Here is a 17,807-nt window from a genome sequence, read left to right on the forward strand (position 1 = left end):
CAACTAGGGTTCGTACATCTTATACGTGGGCAGCGTATTTTAGTAGAAAGTAAATAGATTATGCATTGCACAAAAATGAAGTGCTTCAAACAAACACATACTTTGTATGCACAGAGAAGAGGTGGAATACATGTAAGACTGAGGACACAGGTTAAATGAGGAATAGATTGACTGCATTGCTGCCCACTTTTCTATGCAATTTCTGTAGTGCGATTGAAGGAAGCACTAAACTGTAAAACAAAGTTGCCAATTGCTTTTATAGTCCATTCCCGTTGTTTGGTGCTGTGAAAGGAAGAGCCAGATTCCAAAATAAATCAATGCTTTTTCAGACATTTCCCATACGGAATACCGAGCCCTGTATAAAAATGCATTTACTCTCAGGTTTTGAGCAGTGACATTGTAATGCTGTTAAAGTGTAAGATCCAAGCGAACACTGACTCTGTCAATGATGATCCAAAGGGGTTTTATGAAAAGTCCCAACTACAAACACCAGAACCAAAACAGGCCAAGGGGACACCTGGATTTGAACCAGGGACCTCTTGATCTGCAGTCAAATGCTCTACCACTGAGCTATATCCCCACCTGTTTGTGAGAGTCGGAATGAAAATATATCAGTACCTCATGAAAGAGTGTGAGCATCATGCTCAGTTGGGCCGGAAAGTACAAGCTTGAAACTGTGGAACAGGAGAAGTAGTTCTTAATATTATTTATTGAAGGAAAACGGGATCGTTTAAAAAAAATATTTATATGTTTCATTGTTATTTTATTTGAACAGGCAGTGGTCCATAGGACCAATGCCTGTACATAAAATGCTTGTTTTGAAACATTCTCAAAGGGGAAGAGGTTTTTACGGGACGCCTTATCCTTTCGCGGATTGGTTACCACAATCACCGAGATGGTGGTGAAGTATGATTGTTTTGGGCCAAATGATGGACGAAAAACATTTCTACATACCACTGCAATCTGGTATTTGGAAGGTACACCCAAACGTCCCTTTCAAGTACCATCAATTTAATATATCAGAAAAGGCCATTTTGTGTTCGAAAATGGCCTGAGTCTTCGAGCCAGCCTTTTTTCATCTGCAACGAGGGTTCATACATTTTGCACGTAGGCAGAGGTTTTAAGGAGAAATTAAATAGTTTCTACGTTGCACAAGAATGAAGTGCTTTAAACAAACACATATTTTGTATGCACAGAGGAGAGGAGGAATATATGTAAGACTGAGGACACAGGTTAAATGAGAAATAGATTGACTGCAGCGCTGCCGAGTATACTATGCCATTTCTTTAGTGCGCTGCAAGGAAGCACCAAACTGTATAACAAAGTTTTCAATTGTTTTCATAGTGATTCTCTTTGCTTGAAGCTGTGAAAGGAAGAGCCGGATTCCAAAATAAATCAATGATGTTTCAGAAAGTTCCCACGCCCTGTGTAAAAATGCATTTATTCCCAGGTTTTGAGCAGTGACACTGTAATGCTAATAAAGTATAAGATCCAACTGAACACTGACTCTCTCAATGGTGATCCATAGGGACTTTATGAAAGATCCCAGCTACAAACACCAAAACCAAAATAGGTTTAGGGGACACCCGGATTTGAACCAGGGACCTCTTGATCTGCAGTCAAATGCTCTACCACTGAGTTATATCCCCATCTGTTTTCAAAGATCAGAATGACAATATATCAGTACATCATGAAAGAGTGAGAGGCTCAAGCTCAGTTGGGCCACAAAGTACGAGCTTGAAACTGTGGAAAAGGAGAAGTAGTTCTCAATATTATTAATTAAAGGAAAACAGGATCATTTAAAAAACAAAATGTATATGTTTAATTGTTATTTTATTTGAATAGGCAGTGGTCCATAGGACCAATATCTGTAATTAAAATGTTTGTTTTGAAACATTCTCAAAGGGGAAGAGGTTTTTACGAGACTACTTATCTTTGTGGATTGATTACCACAATCACTGATATGGTGGTGAAGTATGATTGTTTTGGGCCAAATTACGGTGAAAAAACATTTCTGCATACCACTACAATTTGGTATTTGAAGGTACAACCAAACACCCCTTTCATGTACCTTCGATTTAATACATCAGAAAAAGCTATTTTGTGTTCGCAAATGGCCTGGTTTCTCAGACCAGCCTGCTTGCACCTGCAACTAGGGTTCGTAAATCTTGTACGTGGGCAGCGTATTTTAGTAGAAAGTAAATAGATTATGCATTGCACAAAAATGAAGTGCTTCAAACAAACACATACTTTGTATGCACAGAGAAGAGGTGGAATACATGTAAGACTGAGGACACAGGTTAAATGAGGAATAGATTGACTGCATTGCTGCCCACTTTTCTATGCAATTTCTGTAGTGCGATTGAAGGAAGCACTAAACTGTAAAACAAAGTTGCCAATTGCTTTCATAGTCCATTCCCTTTGTTTGGTGCTGTGAAAGGAAGAGCCAGATTCCAAAATAAATCAATGCTTTTTCAGACATTTCCCATACGGAATACCGAGCCCTGTATAAAAATGCATTTACTCTCAGGTTTTGAGCAGTGACATTGTAATGCTGTTAAAGTGTAAGATCCAAGCGAACACTGACTCTGTCAATGATGATCCAAAGGGGTTTTATGAAAAGTCCCAACTACAAACACAAGAACCAAAACAGGCCAAGGGGACACCTGGATTTGAACCAGGGACCTCTTGATCTGCAGTCAAATGCTCTACCACTGAGCTATATCCCCACCTGTTTGTGAGAGTCGGAATGAAAATATATCAGTACCTCATGAAAGAGTGTGAGCATCATGCTCAGTTGGGCCGGAAAGTACAAGCTTGAAACTGTGGAACAGGAGAAGTAGTTCTTAATATTATTTATTGAAGGAAAACGGGATCGTTTAAAAAAAATATTTATATGTTTCATTGTTATTTTATTTGAACAGGCAGTGGTCCATAGGACCAATGCCTGTACATAAAATGCTTGTTTTGAAACATTCTCAAAGGGGAAGAGGTTTTTACGGGACGCCTTATCCTTTCGCGGATTGGTTACCACAATCACCGAGATGGTGGTGAAGTATGATTGTTTTGGGCCAAATGATGGACGAAAAACATTTCTACATACCACTGCAATTTGGTATTTGGAAGGTACACCCAAACGTCCCTTTCAAGTACCATCAATTTAATATATCAGAAAAGGCCATTTTGTGTTCGAAAATGGCCTGAGTCTTCGAGCCAGCCTTTTTTCATCTGCAACGAGGGTTCATACATTTTGCACGTAGGCAGAGGTTTTAAGGAGAAATTAAATAGTTTCTACGTTGCACAAGAATGAAGTGCTTTAAACAAACACATATTTTGTATGCACAGAGGAGAGGAGGAATATATGTAAGACTGAGGACACAGGTTAAATGAGAAATAGATTGACTGCAGCGCTGCCGAGTATACTATGCCATTTCTTTAGTGCGCTACAAGGAAGCACCAAACTGTATAACAAAGTTTTCAATTGTTTTCATAGTGATTCTCTTTGCTTGAAGCTGTGAAAGGAAGAGCCGGATTCCAAAATAAATCAATGATGTTTCAGAAAGTTCCCACGCCCTGTGTAAAAATGCATTTATTCCCAGGTTTTGAGCAGTGACACTGTAATGCTAATAAAGTATAAGATCCAACTGAACACTGACTCTGTCAATGGTGATCCATAGGGACTTTATGAAAGATCCCAGCTACAAACACCAAAACCAAAATAGGTTTAGGGGACACCCGGATTTGAACCAGGGACCTCTTGATCTGCAGTCAAATGCTCTACCACTGAGCTATATCCCCAACTGTTTTCAAAGATCAGAATGACAATATATCAGTACATCATGAAAGAGTGAGAGGCTCAAGCTCAGTTGGGCCACAAAGTACGAGCTTGAAACTGTGGAAAAGGAGAAGTAGTTCTTAATATTATTAATTAAAGGAAAACAGGATCATTTAAAAAACAAAATGTATATGTTTAATTGTTATTTTATTTGAATAGGCAGTGGTCCATAGGACCAATATCTGTAATTAAAATGTTTGTTTTGAAACATTCTCAAAGGGGAAGAGGTTTTTACGAGACTACTTATGTTTGTGGATTGATTACCACAATCACTGATATGGTGGTGAAGTATGATTGTTTTGGGCCAAATTACGGTGAAAAAACATTTCTGCATACCACTACAATTTGGTATTTGAAGGTACAACCAAACACCCCTTTCATGTACCTTCGATTTAATACATCAGAAAAAGCTATTTTGTGTTCGCAAATGGCCTGGTTTCTCAGACCAGCCTGCTTGCACCTGCAACTAGGGTTCGTACATCTTGTACGTGGGCAGCGTATTTTAGTAGAAAGTAAATAGATTATGCATTGCACAAAAATGAAGTGCTTCAAACAAACACATACTTTGTATGCACAGAGAAGAGGTGGAATACATGTAAGACTGAGGACACAGGTTAAATGAGGAATAGATTGACTGCATTGCTGCCCACTTTTCTATGCAATTTCTGTAGTGCGATTGAAGGAAGCACTAAACTGTAAAACAAAGTTGCCAATTGCTTTCATAGTCCATTCCCTTTGTTTGGTGCTGTGAAAGGAAGAGCCAGATTCCAAAATAAATCAATGCTTTTTCAGACATTTCCCATACGGAATACCGAGCCCTGTATAAAAATGCATTTACTCTCAGGTTTTGAGCAGTGACATTGTAATGCTGTTAAAGTGTAAGATCCAAGCGAACACTGACTCTGTCAATGATGATCCAAAGGGGTTTTATGAAAAGTCCCACCTACAAACACAAGAACCAAAACAGACCAAGGGGACACCTGGATTTGAACCAGGGACCTCTTGATCTGCAGTCAAATGCTCTACCACTGAGCTATATCCCCACCTGTTTGTGAGAGTCGGAATGAAAATATATCAGTACCTCATGAAAGAGTGTGAGCATCATGCTCAGTTGGGCCGGAAAGTACAAGCTTGAAACTGTGGAACAGGAGAAGTAGTTCTTAATATTATTTATTGAAGGAAAACGGGATCGTTTAAAAAAAATATTTATATGTTTCATTGTTATTTTATTTGAACAGGCAGTGGTCCATAGGACCAATGCCTGTACATAAAATGCTTGTTTTGAAACATTCTCAAAGGGGAAGAGGTTTTTACGGGACGCCTTATCCTTTCGCGGATTGGTTACCACAATCACCGAGATGGTGGTGAAGTATGATTGTTTTGGGCCAAATGATGGACGAAAAACATTTCTACATACCACTGCAATTTGGTATTTGGAAGGTACACCCAAACGTCCCTTTCAAGTACCATCAATTTAATATATCAGAAAAGGCCATTTTGTGTTCGAAAATGGCCTGAGTCTTCGAGCCAGCCTTTTTTCATCTGCAACGAGGGTTCATACATTTTGCACGTAGGCAGAGGTTTTAAGGAGAAATTAAATAGTTTCTACGTTGCACAAGAATGAAGTGCTTTAAACAAACACATATTTTGTATGCACAGAGGAGAGGAGGAATATATGTAAGACTGAGGACACAGGTTAAATGAGAAATAGATTGACTGCAGCGCTGCCGAGTATACTATGCCATTTCTTTAGTGCGCTACAAGGAAGCACCAAACTGTATAACAAAGTTTTCAATTGTTTTCATAGTGATTCTCTTTGCTTGAAGCTGTGAAAGGAAGAGCCGGATTCCAAAATAAATCAATGATGTTTCAGAAAGTTCCCACGCCCTGTGTAAAAATGCATTTATTCCCAGGTTTTGAGCAGTGACACTGTAATGCTAATAAAGTATAAGATCCAACTGAACACTGACTCTGTCAATGGTGATCCATAGGGACTTTATGAAAGATCCCAGCTACAAACACCAAAACCAAAATAGGTTTAGGGGACACCCGGATTTGAACCAGGGACCTCTTGATCTGCAGTCAAATGCTCTACCACTGAGCTATATCCCCAACTGTTTTCAAAGATCAGAATGACAATATATCAGTACATCATGAAAGAGTGAGAGGCTCAAGCTCAGTTGGGCCACAAAGTACGAGCTTGAAACTGTGGAAAAGGAGAAGTAGTTCTTAATATTATTAATTAAAGGAAAACAGGATCATTTAAAAAACAAAATGTATATGTTTAATTGTTATTTTATTTGAATAGGCAGTGGTCCATAGGACCAATATCTGTAATTAAAATGTTTGTTTTGAAACATTCTCAAAGGGGAAGAGGTTTTTACGAGACTACTTATGTTTGTGGATTGATTACCACAATCACTGATATGGTGGTGAAGTATGATTGTTTTGGGCCAAATTACGGTGAAAAAACATTTCTGCATACCACTACAATTTGGTATTTGAAGGTACAACCAAACACCCCTTTCATGTACCTTCGATTTAATACATCAGAAAAAGCTATTTTGTGTTCGCAAATGGCCTGGTTTCTCAGACCAGCCTGCTTGCACCTGCAACTAGGGTTCGTACATCTTGTACGTGGGCAGCGTATTTTAGTAGAAAGTAAATAGATTATGCATTGCACAAAAATGAAGTGCTTCAAACAAACACATACTTTGTATGCACAGAGAAGAGGTGGAATACATGTAAGACTGAGGACACAGGTTAAATGAGGAATAGATTGACTGCATTGCTGCCCACTTTTCTATGCAATTTCTGTAGTGCGATTGAAGGAAGCACTAAACTGTAAAACAAAGTTGCCAATTGCTTTCATAGTCCATTCCCTTTGTTTGGTGCTGTGAAAGGAAGAGCCAGATTCCAAAATAAATCAATGCTTTTTCAGACATTTCCCATACGGAATACCGAGCCCTGTATAAAAATGCATTTACTCTCAGGTTTTGAGCAGTGACATTGTAATGCTGTTAAAGTGTAAGATCCAAGCGAACACTGACTCTGTCAATGATGATCCAAAGGGGTTTTATGAAAAGTCCCACCTACAAACACAAGAACCAAAACAGACCAAGGGGACACCTGGATTTGAACCAGGGACCTCTTGATCTGCAGTCAAATGCTCTACCACTGAGCTATATCCCCACCTGTTTGTGAGAGTCGGAATGAAAATATATCAGTACCTCATGAAAGAGTGTGAGCATCATGCTCAGTTGGGCCGGAAAGTACAAGCTTGAAACTGTGGAACAGGAGAAGTAGTTCTTAATATTATTTATTGAAGGAAAACGGGATCGTTTAATAAAAATATTTATATGTTTCATTGTTATTTTATTTGAACAGGCAATGGTCCATAGGACCAATGCCTGTACATAAAATGCTTGTTTTGAAACATTCTCAAAGGGGAAGAGGTTTTTACGGGACGCCTTATCCTTTCGCGGATTGGTTACCACAATCACCGAGATGGTGGTGAAGTATGATTGTTTTGGGCCAAATGATGGACGAAAAACATTTCTACATACCACTGCAATTTGGTATTTGGAAGGTACACCCAAACGTCCCTTTCAAGTACCATCAATTTAATATATCAGAAAAGGCCATTTTGTGTTCGAAAATGGCCTGAGTCTTCGAGCCAGCCTTTTTTCATCTGCAACGAGGGTTCATACATTTTGCACGTAGGCAGAGGTTTTAAGGAGAAATTAAAGTTTCTACGTTGCACAAGAATGAAGTGCTTTAAACAAACACATATTTTGTATGCACAGAGGAGAGGAGGAATATATGTAAGACTGAGGACACAGGTTAAATGAGAAATAGATTGACTGCAGCGCTGCCGAGTATACTATGCCATTTCTTTAGTGCGCTACAAGGAAGCACCAAACTGTATAACAAAGTTTTCAATTGTTTTCATAGTGATTCTCTTTGCTTGAAGCTGTGAAAGGAAGAGCCGGATTCCAAAATAAATCAATGATGTTTCAGAAAGTTCCCACGCCCTGTGTAAAAATGCATTTATTCCCAGGTTTTGAGCAGTGACACTGTAATGCTAATAAAGTATAAGATCCAACTGAACACTGACTCTGTCAATGGTGATCCATAGGGACTTTATGAAAGATCCCAGCTACAAACACCAAAACCAAAATAGGTTTAGGGGACACCCGGATTTGAACCAGGGACCTCTTGATCTGCAGTCAAATGCTCTACCACTGAGCTATATCCCCAACTGTTTTCAAAGATCAGAATGACAATATATCAGTACAGCATGAAAGAGTGAGAGGCTCAAGCTCAGTTGGGCCACAAAGTACGAGCTTGAAACTGTGGAAAAGGAGAAGTAGTTCTCAATATTATTAATTAAAGGAAAACAGGATCATTTAAAAAACAAAATGTATATGTTTAATTGTTATTTTATTTGAATAGGCAGTGGTCCATAGGACCAATATCTGTAATTAAAATGTTTGTTTTGAAACATTCTCAAAGGGGAAGAGGTTTTTACGAGACTACTTATCTTTGTGGATTGATTACCACAATCACTGATATGGTGGTGAAGTATGATTGTTTTGGGCCAAATTACGGTGAAAAAACATTTCTGCATACCACTACAATTTGGTATTTGAAGGTACAACCAAACACCCCTTGCATGTACCTTCGATTTAATACATCAGAAAAAGCTATTTTGTGTTCGCAAATGGCCTGGTTTCTCAGACCAGCCTGCTTGCACCTGCAACTAGGGTTCGTACATCTTGTACGTGGGCAGCGTATTTTAGTAGAAAGTAAATAGATTATGCATTGCACAAAAATGAAGTGCTTCAAACAAACACATACTTTGTATGCACAGAGAAGAGGTGGAATACATGTAAGACTGAGGACACAGGTTAAATGAGGAATAGATTGACTGCATTGCTGCCCACTTTTCTATGCAATTTCTGTAGTGCGATTGAAGGAAGCACTAAACTGTAAAACAAAGTTGCCAATTGCTTTTATAGTCCATTCCCGTTGTTTGGTGCTGTGAAAGGAAGAGCCAGATTCCAAAATAAATCAATGGTTTTTCAGTCATTTCCCATACGGAATACCGAGCCCTGTATAAAAATGCATTTACTCTCAGGTTTTGAGCAGTGACATTGTAATGCTGTTAAAGTGTAAGATCCAAGCGAACACTGACTCTGTCAATGATGATCCAAAGGGGTTTTATGAAAAGTCCCAACTACAAACACAAGAACCAAAACAGGCCAAGGGGACACCTGGATTTGAACCAGGGACCTCTTGATCTGCAGTCAAATGCTCTACCACTGAGCTATATCCCCACCTGTTTGTGAGAGTCGGAATGAAAATATATCAGTACCTCATGAAAGAGTGTGAGCATCATGCTCAGTTGGGCCGGAAAGTACAAGCTTGAAACTGTGGAACAGGAGAAGTAGTTCTTAATATTATTTATTGAAGGAAAACGGGATCGTTTAAAAAAAATATTTATATGTTTCATTGTTATTTTATTTGAACAGGCAGTGGTCCATAGGACCAATGCCTGTACATAAAATGCTTGTTTTGAAACATTCTCAAAGGGGAAGAGGTTTTTACGGGACGCCTTATCCTTTCGCGGATTGGTTACCACAATCACCGAGATGGTGGTGAAGTATGATTGTTTTGGGCCAAATGATGGACGAAAAACATTTCTACATACCACTGCAATCTGGTATTTGGAAGGTACACCCAAACGTCCCTTTCAAGTACCATCAATTTAATATATCAGAAAAGGCCATTTTGTGTTCGAAAATGGCCTGAGTCTTCGAGCCAGCCTTTTTTCATCTGCAACGAGGGTTCATACATTTTGCACGTAGGCAGAGGTTTTAAGGAGAAATTAAATAGTTTCTACGTTGCACAAGAATGAAGTGCTTTAAACAAACACATATTTTGTATGCACAGAGGAGAGGAGGAATATATGTAAGACTGAGGACACAGGTTAAATGAGAAATAGATTGACTGCAGCGCTGCCGAGTATACTATGCCATTTCTTTAGTGCGCTGCAAGGAAGCACCAAACTGTATAACAAAGTTTTCAATTGTTTTCATAGTGATTCTCTTTGCTTGAAGCTGTGAAAGGAAGAGCCGGATTCCAAAATAAATCAATGATGTTTCAGAAAGTTCCCACGCCCTGTGTAAAAATGCATTTATTCCCAGGTTTTGAGCAGTGACACTGTAATGCTAATAAAGTATAAGATCCAACTGAACACTGACTCTCTCAATGGTGATCCATAGGGACTTTATGAAAGATCCCAGCTACAAACACCAAAACCAAAATAGGTTTAGGGGACACCCGGATTTGAACCAGGGACCTCTTGATCTGCAGTCAAATGCTCTACCACTGAGTTATATCCCCAACTGTTTTCAAAGATCAGAATGACAATATATCAGTACATCATGAAAGAGTGAGAGGCTCAAGCTCAGTTGGGCCACAAAGTACGAGCTTGAAACTGTGGAAAAGGAGAAGTAGTTCTCAATATTATTAATTAAAGGAAAACAGGATCATTTAAAAAACAAAATGTATATGTTTAATTGTTATTTTATTTGAATAGGCAGTGGTCCATAGGACCAATATCTGTAATTAAAATGTTTGTTTTGAAACATTCTCAAAGGGGAAGAGGTTTTTACGAGACTACTTATCTTTGTGGATTGATTACCACAATCACTGATATGGTGGTGAAGTATGATTGTTTTGGGCCAAATTACGGTGAAAAAACATTTCTGCATACCACTACAATTTGGTATTTGAAGGTACAACCAAACACCCCTTTCATGTACCTTCGATTTAATACATCAGAAAAAGCTATTTTGTGTTCGCAAATGGCCTGGTTTCTCAGACCAGCCTGCTTGCACCTGCAACTAGGGTTCGTACATCTTGTACGTGGGCAGCGTATTTTAGTAGAAAGTAAATAGATTATGCATTGCACAAAAATGAAGTGCTTCAAACAAACACATACTTTGTATGCACAGAGAAGAGGTGGAATACATGTAAGACTGAGGACACAGGTTAAATGAGGAATAGATTGACTGCATTGCTGCCCACTTTTCTATGCAATTTCTGTAGTGCGATTGAAGGAAGCACTAAACTGTAAAACAAAGTTGCCAATTGCTTTCATAGTCCATTCCCTTTGTTTGGTGCTGTGAAAGGAAGAGCCAGATTCCAAAATAAATCAATGCTTTTTCAGACATTTCCCATACGGAATACCGAGCCCTGTATAAAAATGCATTTACTCTCAGGTTTTGAGCAGTGACATTGTAATGCTGTTAAAGTGTAAGATCCAAGCGAACACTGACTCTGTCAATGATGATCCAAAGGGGTTTTATGAAAAGTCCCAACTACAAACACAAGAACCAAAACAGGCCAAGGGGACACCTGGATTTGAACCAGGGACCTCTTGATCTGCAGTCAAATGCTCTACCACTGAGCTATATCCCCACCTGTTTGTGAGAGTCGGAATGAAAATATATCAGTACCTCATGAAAGAGTGTGAGCATCATGCTCAGTTGGGCCGGAAAGTACAAGCTTGAAACTGTGGAACAGGAGAAGTAGTTCTTAATATTATTTATTGAAGGAAAACGGGATCGTTTAATAAAAATATTTATATGTTTCATTGTTATTTTATTTGAACAGGCAGTGGTCCATAGGACCAATGCCTGTTCATAAAATGCTTGTTTTGAAACATTCTCAAAGGGGAAGAGGTTTTTACGGGACATCTTATCCTTTCGCGGATTGGTTACCACAATCACCGAGATGGTGGTGAAGTATGATTGTTTTGGGCCAAATGATGGACGAAAAACATTTCTACATACCACTGCAATTTGGTATTTGGAAGGTACACCCAAACGTCCCTTTCAAGTACCATCAATTTAATATATCAGAAAAGGCCATTTTGTGTTCGAAAATGGCCTGAGTCTTCGAGCCAGCCTTTTTTCATCTGCAACGAGGGTTCATACATTTTGCACGTAGGCAGAGGTTTTAAGGAGAAATTAAATAGTTTCTACGTTGCACAAGAATGAAGTGCTTTAAACAAACACATATTTTGTATGCACAGAGGAGAGGAGGAATATATGTAAGACTGAGGACACAGGTTAAATGAGAAATAGATTGACTGCAGCGCTGCCGAGTATACTATGCCATTTCTTTAGTGCGCTACAAGGAAGCACCAAACTGTATAACAAAGTTTTCAATTGTTTTCATAGTGATTCTCTTTGCTTGAAGCTGTGAAAGGAAGAGCCGGATTCCAAAATAAATCAATGATGTTTCAGAAAGTTCCCACGCCCTGTGTAAAAATGCATTTATTCCCAGGTTTTGAGCAGTGACACTGTAATGTTAATAAAGTATAAGATCCAACTGAACACTGACTCTGTCAATGGTGATCCATAGGGACTTTATGAAAGATCCCAGCTACAAACACCAAAACCAAAATAGGTTTAGGGACACCCGGATTTGAACCAGGGACCTCTTGATCTGCAGTCAAATGCTCTACCACTGAGCTATATCCCCAACTGTTTTCAAAGATCAGAATGACAATATATCAGTACATCATGAAAGAGTGAGAGGCTCAAGCTCAGTTGGGCCACAAAGTACGAGCTTGAAACTGTGGAAAAGGAGAAGTAGTTCTTAATATTATTAATTAAAGGAAAACAGGATCATTTAAAAAAACAAAATGTATATGTTTAATTGTTATTTTATTTGAATAGGCAGTGGTCCATAGGACCAATATCTGTAATTAAAATGTTTGTTTTGAAACATTCTCAAAGGGGAAGAGGTTTTTACGAGACTACTTATCTTTGTGGATTGATTACCACAATCACTGATATGGTGGTGAAGTATGATTGTTTTGGGCCAAATTACGGTGAAAAAACATTTCTGCATACCACTACAATTTGGTATTTGAAGGTACAACCAAACACCCCTTGCATGTACCTTCGATTTAATACATCAGAAAAAGCTATTTTGTGTTCGCAAATGGCCTGGTTTCTCAGACCAGCCTGCTTGCACCTGCAACTAGGGTTCGTACATCTTGTACGTGGGCAGCGTATTTTAGTAGAAAGTAAATAGATTATGCATTGCACAAAAATGAAGTGCTTCAAACAAACACATACTTTGTATGCACAGAGAAGAGGTGGAATACATGTAAGACTGAGGACACAGGTTAAATGAGGAATAGATTGACTGCATTGCTTCCCACTTTTCTATGCAATTTCTGTAGTGCGATTGAAGGAAGCACTAAACTGTAAAACAAAGTTGCCAATTGCTTTTATAGTCCATTCCCTTTGTTTGGTGCTGTGAAAGGAAGAGCCAGATTCCAAAATAAATCAATGCTTTTTCAGACATTTCCCATACGGAATACCGAGCCCTGTATAAAAATGCATTTACTCTCAGGTTTTGAGCAGTGACATTGTAATGCTGTTAAAGTGTAAGATCCAAGCGAACACTGACTCTGTCAATGATGATCCAAAGGGGTTTTATGAAAAGTCCCAACTACAAACACAAGAACCAAAACAGGCCAAGGGGACACCTGGATTTGAACCAGGGACCTCTTGATCTGCAGTCAAATGCTCTACCACTGAGCTATATCCCCACCTGTTTGTGAGTGTCGGAATGAAAATATATCAGTACCTCATGAAAGAGTGTGAGCATCATGCTCAGTTGGGCCGGAAAGTACAAGCTTGAAACTGTGGAACAGGAGAAGTAGTTCTTAATATTATTTATTGAAGGAAAACGGGATCGTTTAAAAAAAATATTTATATGTTTCATTGTTATTTTATTTGAACAGGCAGTGGTCCATAGGACCAATGCCTGTACATAAAATGCTTGTTTTGAAACATTCTCAAAGGGGAAGAGGTTTTTACGGGACGCCTTATCCTTTCGCGGATTGGTTACCACAATCACCGAGATGGTGGTGAAGTATGATTGTTTTGGGCCAAATGATGGACGAAAAACATTTCTACATACCACTGCAATTTGGTATTTGGAAGGTACACCCAAACGTCCCTTTCAAGTACCATCAATTTAATATATCAGAAAAGGCCATTTTGTGTTCGAAAGTGGCCTGAGTCTTCGAGCCAGCCTTTTTTCATCTGCAACGAGGGTTCATACATTTTGCACGTAGGCAGAGGTTTTAAGGAGAAATTAAATAGTTTCTACGTTGCACAAGAATGAAGTGCTTTAAACAAACACATATTTTGTATGCACAGAGGAGAGGAGGAATATATGTAAGACTGAGGACACAGGTTAAATGAGAAATAGATTGACTGCAGCGCTGCCGAGTATACTATGCCATTTCTTTAGTGCGCTACAAGGAAGCACCAAACTGTATAACAAAGTTTTCAATTGTTTTCATAGTGATTCTCTTTGCTTGAAGCTGTGAAAGGAAGAGCCGGATTCCAAAATAAATCAATGATGTTTCAGAAAGTTCCCACGCCCTGTGTAAAAATGCATTTATTCCCAGGTTTTGAGCAGTGACACTGTAATGCTAATAAAGTATAAGATCCAACTGAACACTGACTCTGTCAATGGTGATCCATAGGGACTTTATGAAAGATCCCAGCTACAAACACCAAAACCAAAATAGGTTTAGGGGACACCCGGATTTGAACCAGGGACCTCTTGATCTGCAGTCAAATGCTCTACCACTGAGCTATATCCCCAACTGTTTTCAAAGATCAGAATGACAATATATCAGTACATCATGAAAGAGTGAGAGGCTCAAGCTCAGTTGGGCCACAAAGTACGAGCTTGAAACTGTGGAAAAGGAGAAGTAGTTCTTAATATTATTAATTAAAGGAAAACAGGATCATTTAAAAAAACAAAATGTATATGTTTAATTGTTATTTTATTTGAATAGGCAATGGTCCATAGGACCAATATCTGTAATTAAAATGTTTGTTTTGAAACATTCTCAAAGGGGAAGAGGTTTTTACGAGACTACTTATCTTTGTGGATTGATTACCACAATCACTGATATGGTGGTGAAGTATGATTGTTTTGGGCCAAATTACGGTGAAAAAACATTTCTGCATACCACTACAATTTGGTATTTGAAGGTACAACCAAACACCCCTTGCATGTACCTTCGATTTAATACATCAGAAAAAGCTATTTTGTGTTCGCAAATGGCCTGGTTTCTCAGACCAGCCTGCTTGCACCTGCAACTAGGGTTCGTACATCTTGTACGTGGGCAGCGTATTTTAGTAGAAAGTAAATAGATTATGCATTGCACAAAAATGAAGTGCTTCAAACAAACACATACTTTGTATGCACAGAGAAGAGGTGGAATACATGTAAGACTGAGGACACAGGTTAAATGAGGAATAGATTGACTGCATTGCTGCCCACTTTTCTATGCAATTTCTGTAGTGCGATTGAAGGAAGCACTAAACTGTAAAACAAAGTTGCCAATTGCTTTTATAGTCCATTCCCTTTGTTTGGTGCTGTGAAAGGAAGAGCCAGATTCCAAAATAAATCAATGCTTTTTCAGACATTTCCCATACGGAATACCGAGCCCTGTATAAAAATGCATTTACTCTCAGGTTTTGAGCAGTGACATTGTAATGCTGTTAAAGTGTAAGATCCAAGCGAACACTGACTCTGTCAATGATGATCCAAAGGGGTTTTATGAAAAGTCCCAACTACAAACACAAGAACCAAAACAGGCCAAGGGGACACCTGGATTTGAACCAGGGACCTCTAGATCTGCAGTCAAATGCTCTACCACTGAGCTATATCCCCACCTGTTTGTTAGAGTCGGAATGAAAATATATCAGTACCTCATGAAAGAGTGTGAGCATCATGCTCAGTTGGGCCGGAAAGTACAAGCTTGAAACTGTGGAACAGGAGAAGTAGTTCTTAATATTATTTATTGAAGGAAAACGGGATCGTTTAAAAAAAATATTTATATGTTTCATTGTTATTTTATTTGAACAGGCAGTGGTCCATAGGACCAATGCCTGTACATAAAATGCTTGTTTTGAAACATTCTCAAAGGGGAAGAGGTTTTTACGGGACGCCTTATCCTTTCGCGGATTGGTTACCACAATCACCGAGATGGTGGTGAAGTATGATTGTTTTGGGCCAAATGATGGACGAAAAACATTTCTACATACCACTGCAATTTGGTATTTGGAAGGTACACCCAAACGTCCCTTTCAAGTACCATCAATTTAATATATCAGAAAAGGCCATTTTGTGTTCGAAAATGGCCTGAGTCTTCGAGCCAGCCTTTTTTCATCTGCAACGAGGGTTCATACATTTTGCACGTAGGCAGAGGTTTTAAGGAGAAATTAAATAGTTTCTACGTTGCACAAGAATGAAGTGCTTTAAACAAACACATATTTTGTATGCACAGAGGAGAGGAGGAATATATGTAAGACTGAGGACACAGGTTAAATGAGAAATAGATTGACTGCAGCGCTGCCGAGTATACTATGCCATTTCTTTAGTGCGCTACAAGGAAGCACCAAACTGTATAACAAAGTTTTCAATTGTTTTCATAGTGATTCTCTTTGCTTGAAGCTGTGAAAGGAAGAGCCGGATTCCAAAATAAATCAATGATGTTTCAGAAAGTTCCCACGCCCTGTGTAAAAATGCATTTATTCCCAGGTTTTGAGCAGTGACACTGTAATGCTAATAAAGTATAAGATCCAACTGAACACTGACTCTGTCAATGGTGATCCATAGGGACTTTATGAAAGATCCCAGCTACAAACACCAAAACCAAAATAGGTTTAGGGGACACCCGGATTTGAACCAGGGACCTCTTGATCTGCAGTCAAATGCTCTACCACTGAGCTATATCCCCAACTGTTTTCAAAAATCAGAATGACAATATATCAGTACATCATGAAAGAGTGAGAGGCTCAAGCTCAGTTGGGCCACAAAGTACGAGCTTGAAACTGTGGAAAAGGAGAAGTAGTTCTTAATATTATTAATTAAAGGAAAACAGGATCATTTAAAAAACAAAATGTATATGTTTAATTGTTATTTTATTTGAATAGGCAGTGGTCCATAGGACCAATATCTGTAATTAAAATGTTTGTTTTGAAACATTCTCAAAGGGGAAGAGGTTTTTACGAGACTACTTATCTTTGTGGATTGATTACCACAATCACTGATATGGTGGTGAAGTATGATTGTTTTGGGCCAAATTACGGTGAAAAAACATTTCTGCATACCACTACAATTTGGTATTTGAAGGTACAACCAAACACCCCTTTCATGTACCTTCGATTTAATACATCAGAAAAAGCTATTTTGTGTTCGCAAATGGCCTGGTTTCTCAGACCAGCCTGCTTGCACCTGCAACTAGGGTTCGTACATCTTGTACGTGGGCAGCGTATTTTAGTAGAAAGTAAATAGATTATGCATTGCACAAAAATGAAGTGCTTCAAACAAACACATACTTTGTATGCACAGAGAAGAGGTGGAATACATGTAAGACTGAGGACACAGGTTAAATGAGGAATAGATTGACTGCATTGCTGCCCACTTTTCTATGCAATTTCTGTAGTGCGATTGAAGGAAGCACTAAACTGTAAAACAAAGTTGCCAATTGCTTTCATAGTCCATTCCCTTTGTTTGGTGCTGTGAAAGGAAGAGCCAGATTCCAAAATAAATCAATGCTTTTTCAGACATTTCCCATACGGAATACCGAGCCCTGTATAAAAATGCATTTACTCTCAGGTTTTGAGCAGTGACATTGTAATGCTGTTAAAGTGTAAGATCCAAGCGAACACTGACTCTGTCAATGATGATCCAAAGGGGTTTTATGAAAAGTCCCACCTACAAACACAAGAACCAAAACAGACCAAGGGGACTCCTGGATTTGAACCAGGGACCTCTTGATCTGCAGTCAAATGCTCTACCACTGAGCTATATCCCCACCTGTTTGTGAGAGTCGGAATGAAAATATATCAGT

The 17,807-nt window shown here is 38.8% G+C and overlaps 14 non-coding genes across 14 annotated transcripts; all 14 read right to left on the bottom strand.

The window, feature by feature from the left end:
* Positions 1-508: 508 nt before the first annotated feature.
* TRNAC-GCA (transfer RNA cysteine (anticodon GCA)) lies at positions 509-580 on the bottom strand. The gene has a single exon. It is a non-coding gene; the product is annotated as a tRNA-Cys (tRNA).
* A 2,077-nt stretch (positions 581-2,657) lies between these two features.
* On the bottom strand, positions 2,658-2,729 carry TRNAC-GCA (transfer RNA cysteine (anticodon GCA)). Its single transcript has one exon. It is a non-coding gene; the product is annotated as a tRNA-Cys (tRNA).
* Positions 2,730-3,726: 997 nt separating this feature from the next.
* TRNAC-GCA (transfer RNA cysteine (anticodon GCA)) lies at positions 3,727-3,798 on the bottom strand. The gene has a single exon. It is a non-coding gene; the product is annotated as a tRNA-Cys (tRNA).
* A 1,008-nt stretch (positions 3,799-4,806) lies between these two features.
* Positions 4,807-4,878, bottom strand: TRNAC-GCA (transfer RNA cysteine (anticodon GCA)). The gene has a single exon. It is a non-coding gene; the product is annotated as a tRNA-Cys (tRNA).
* Positions 4,879-5,875: 997 nt separating this feature from the next.
* Positions 5,876-5,947, bottom strand: TRNAC-GCA (transfer RNA cysteine (anticodon GCA)). The gene has a single exon. It is a non-coding gene; the product is annotated as a tRNA-Cys (tRNA).
* Positions 5,948-6,955: 1,008 nt separating this feature from the next.
* Positions 6,956-7,027, bottom strand: TRNAC-GCA (transfer RNA cysteine (anticodon GCA)). Its single transcript has one exon. It is a non-coding gene; the product is annotated as a tRNA-Cys (tRNA).
* A 995-nt stretch (positions 7,028-8,022) lies between these two features.
* TRNAC-GCA (transfer RNA cysteine (anticodon GCA)) lies at positions 8,023-8,094 on the bottom strand. The gene has a single exon. It is a non-coding gene; the product is annotated as a tRNA-Cys (tRNA).
* Positions 8,095-9,102: 1,008 nt separating this feature from the next.
* TRNAC-GCA (transfer RNA cysteine (anticodon GCA)) lies at positions 9,103-9,174 on the bottom strand. Its single transcript has one exon. It is a non-coding gene; the product is annotated as a tRNA-Cys (tRNA).
* A 2,077-nt stretch (positions 9,175-11,251) lies between these two features.
* On the bottom strand, positions 11,252-11,323 carry TRNAC-GCA (transfer RNA cysteine (anticodon GCA)). The gene has a single exon. It is a non-coding gene; the product is annotated as a tRNA-Cys (tRNA).
* Positions 11,324-12,319: 996 nt separating this feature from the next.
* Positions 12,320-12,391, bottom strand: TRNAC-GCA (transfer RNA cysteine (anticodon GCA)). The gene has a single exon. It is a non-coding gene; the product is annotated as a tRNA-Cys (tRNA).
* A 1,009-nt stretch (positions 12,392-13,400) lies between these two features.
* Positions 13,401-13,472, bottom strand: TRNAC-GCA (transfer RNA cysteine (anticodon GCA)). Its single transcript has one exon. It is a non-coding gene; the product is annotated as a tRNA-Cys (tRNA).
* A 997-nt stretch (positions 13,473-14,469) lies between these two features.
* TRNAC-GCA (transfer RNA cysteine (anticodon GCA)) lies at positions 14,470-14,541 on the bottom strand. The gene has a single exon. It is a non-coding gene; the product is annotated as a tRNA-Cys (tRNA).
* A 1,009-nt stretch (positions 14,542-15,550) lies between these two features.
* Positions 15,551-15,622, bottom strand: TRNAC-GCA (transfer RNA cysteine (anticodon GCA)). Its single transcript has one exon. It is a non-coding gene; the product is annotated as a tRNA-Cys (tRNA).
* A 997-nt stretch (positions 15,623-16,619) lies between these two features.
* On the bottom strand, positions 16,620-16,691 carry TRNAC-GCA (transfer RNA cysteine (anticodon GCA)). Its single transcript has one exon. It is a non-coding gene; the product is annotated as a tRNA-Cys (tRNA).
* Between the last annotated feature and the right edge of the window lie 1,116 nt (positions 16,692-17,807).

The sequence above is a fragment of the Triturus cristatus genome, chromosome 4_1, assembly GCF_964204655.1.
Source record: "Triturus cristatus chromosome 4_1, aTriCri1.1, whole genome shotgun sequence".
NCBI lineage: Eukaryota > Metazoa > Chordata > Amphibia > Caudata > Salamandridae > Triturus > Triturus cristatus.